This window comes from Plecotus auritus (genome assembly GCF_963455305.1).
Source record: "Plecotus auritus genome assembly, chromosome: 8".
NCBI lineage: Eukaryota > Metazoa > Chordata > Mammalia > Chiroptera > Vespertilionidae > Plecotus > Plecotus auritus.
Window position 1 is genome coordinate 115,703,184 of NC_137782.1, and position 3,391 is coordinate 115,706,574.

General features: G+C 46.4%; 1 pseudogene across 1 annotated transcript; it reads right to left on the reverse strand.

The window, feature by feature from the left end:
* Positions 1 to 1,226: 1,226 nt before the first annotated feature.
* Positions 1,227 to 1,997, reverse strand: LOC308256653 (RNA-binding protein 7-like; annotated as a pseudogene). The gene has a single exon. The product of its transcript is annotated as an RNA-binding protein 7-like (transcript).
* Between the last annotated feature and the right edge of the window lie 1,394 nt (positions 1,998 to 3,391).

The following is a 3,391-nucleotide window of genomic DNA, read 5'->3' on the forward strand; positions in this document are numbered from 1 at the left end:
CAGCCATGCCCTGAAACGGCCACCCGTGTCCTCCACACACGAGCGTGTCTTCCCTCGCTGCTTCTCCCCGGGCCCACCCGGTGTTTTCTGTTTTGTTTTGTTGTATGTTTTTAATATATTAACAACTAACAGTACAAAAATGCTATAATTATTGAAAAGGATCCAAATATAAAAAGGAGTGAATTTGTGCAAACTAGTTCTATAATTAAAGGGAAACATCTTGGTACATAAAAGTTTTAACAGGATGTACAATTTTTTAAATCAGTAAGTGTGAAAGACTTAACTCTTTCAAATGTTCAAACAAAAAGACAGCAAGTACAATCCCTATAATAAAATGCACACATACCCGGGGCACGTTAAAAATTGTAAATTTTTGAAGTTTGAGTAATAGAGGCAGCACTTAAAGGCTTTGTGAACCTTTTCCCAAACAAGCATACTTCCAGTAAATCATGTTATCTGACTCTGCATTTGCATTTTTGTTCTTCCTGAAAAGGAGAATTTACACTAACACTGAATTTTGAATTTAAAAAAGTACATTTAGAGATATTTAACTTTCTGATTGACTTCAGTTATTCAGTCAAACATGATTTAATGAGAAAGTTCTAATATTTTGGAATGAGATAGGAAGTGAAGATTTACACTTTATATCAAATTAGGGCAAAACTCAAAGAGCAAGACAATGAACTTACGTTCTCCATGAAGTTAAGCAATATGATTAATCCCAAACTTCACCAATAATGTTTCTCAAATGTTAGTAAAACCAATCACTGAAATTCCATTTTCTCGTCTGTTAACAAAATACTAGTATATTTTAGACTACCAACTTGAATGTTTTCTATTATAGACACAAAATGTGATTCACTAATAAGCAGGTTCTTGCAATACAATAGATAATAGATCATTAAAATATTTGCTTTATGATACAACCAATAGATATAACATGTGTCTTCCTCAATTTCTAAAATGATTAGGAATTGTGGAACTTTCTTTTGCATAAAACACTTTCCTCTTCATGAAATCCTGAGGTGAAAGTCTATCAATGTAAAACTGTAATCACAAGTCTTCTCATTTCTGTATTAGACTATAGCTATATGTTTAAAAATTTTTATAAAGAAATGTGGCAACTTGTAAAACTGCTCTATACAGTTTTAACAAAACATTCCCAGACCAACTTGGTCCAAAGGACCTAGGATGACCCTATGAAAACAATGTCCTTTGAACACTTGTTAGCTCCAAGATGAATGCCACTTCCCAGCTCTACTGCTGTCTCTTCTGCTATCGTGGTCATGGCTCCAGCCATCGCGATTCCTGTCTGCATAGAAGTCATCACCTCTGTGTCCTCTCTAATGCTGCTCACGACTGAGTGTGTCTGTCTACTAGGGAGGGACGAGGACTCTGCCTGGCTTTACGCAGTGATGATGGTGTATCTTGACGCCATTGGGAGCTTGGAGACTTGTTATAACTATGATTGTGTGATTGAACTGATGGGGAAAATCCTGATCGATCAAGATGTGGAGAACCAAATTTCCCACCATATGACCTCTGTCTCAAAACGTTCATCCCTGCTTGTTTCTGAAAATTTTCTGGAGAAGAGAAAGTTCTCTGAATGACCTGTGGTGATGGAGTCATGTTATCCACAGTCCTTTCATGTCTGTTAGGAGATGGAGAGGCAGGGCTTGAATTTCCAACATGATGCTGGGAATATGACAAACTAACCTCCTGTGAGGCATGGCTGCTTCCTGATCTAAACTGAAAGTTGATGGGCCTTCCAAAAGGCTTATTCCATTAAGGAGATCCGTGGCCTAAGGAACAGACACTTCCTGTTTGAAATTCACAAATGCAAACTGCTTTGGTTTACCATCCTTATCTGTGGGAATTTTCACTTGGATCACTGGCCCAGCCTGCTGGAAAGGCTGGGAAAGGAGCTCCTGGGTCACTTTAGTGTCTAGGATGCCCACTAAGAGAGTAGGATCCACTTCCAAAGCTGCCGACCCCATCTCGGCGTCGCCCCCTCCCGGAGAGGCCGAGGGGTTCTCGCTGAGGCTCCCGCTGCGCACTCTCCAAAGCTCATGTCCTCGCGCTCCCAGGCCCAGGCGTCACCCACGTAAAGGTCCTTCAAGCTCTCTCCCACCTGGTGTCAACGTGCACTGACGGAGTGCGCAAGCTCCGAGGAGAGCGCTGGTTGAAGGCCACGTCTCCCAGGAAGGCTCGCGGGGCAGGCCGTGTCCACGCTGGACATGGGCTGCACTGACCTGGGAGCGCGGAGGCCTCCCTGGTCCCAGGGACGTGAGGCAGATACAGCGGCCGCGTTTGAAGATGACCCTGAAGCACGTGTCCCTGTGCCTGGGCGACCAAGGGAATAGGCTGGCCCATCACACTCCCCTCAATGGCCGTAGTCCACTGGCTTCAGCACTGGCGAAGGTCTCTGGAGACAGCGCCCTCCTGGCCAGGCCCAAGGTGACCCACCGGGGACCTCCTCCTCTGCAGACGACATGGCCAGGCGTCTGGACCAGAGCACTGAGTGACTGGCAGCGGCCGGGGCCCACCTTGCTCAGTAAAGCGAAGGGACACAGAGGTGTGGTGCCAAGGCCACGAGGCGAGATTCTCCCTGTACCTGACCCGGGTGCGGAACTAGACCTGCCGCAGAGCTCATGGTGCGGGACGCTGCGAGGGTGACCCTGCAGCTGTGTGACCCTGGCCCGCATTTCGGCCCCGCCCGGTGCTTCCCAACAGGGCGCTGCTCTCCTTTCCTTAGGCACTTACCATGAGCTGGACCCTTTTCCTGCACTGACTCACACCATCCTCACCACACCTACTAGGGGGGTACATCGTTAACCCATTTCACAGATGAAGGCAGTGAGGCACACAGAGGTCCATTGGGTGCGATATCACTGCTGCAGGTGTTTGAGAGTAGAAATTTTTGAGAATGCTTCCTCCTAGTCGTCTTAGCCTTGAGTCCCATCTGTACCTCACAAAATAGCCTTGCATGATAGAACACTGTCAGCTTTCTGAAGAACAGCATGACCCTGTAAATAACATGGTCATCAATAACATGACCCTGACATTACTTAAGAAAAACTGTTTTGTCTTAAATTGTTTGCTCTGCAAAAACAAGATGTGGTAAATGTGCTTAAAAGCGGTCCTGCACAGAGTCGGGGCTGCTCTCTAGACTCCCTGTGTGGAGAAAGGCGGAACAGTCGCTGGCCGGCTAATAAAGGCTCCCTAAATTTTAATTTGGTCTGGACTCCAGTGGTCGTTCACTCGCGTTCGCTCCACAACACAGGGACACACATGCTGCCTCACGACGTCTCTCCAGGAGGACTCCTGCCCCCCTCCCATAATGGTGGCTACACTGGACCCTGCCTTTCCCCCAGCTGCACCTGCTCACAGA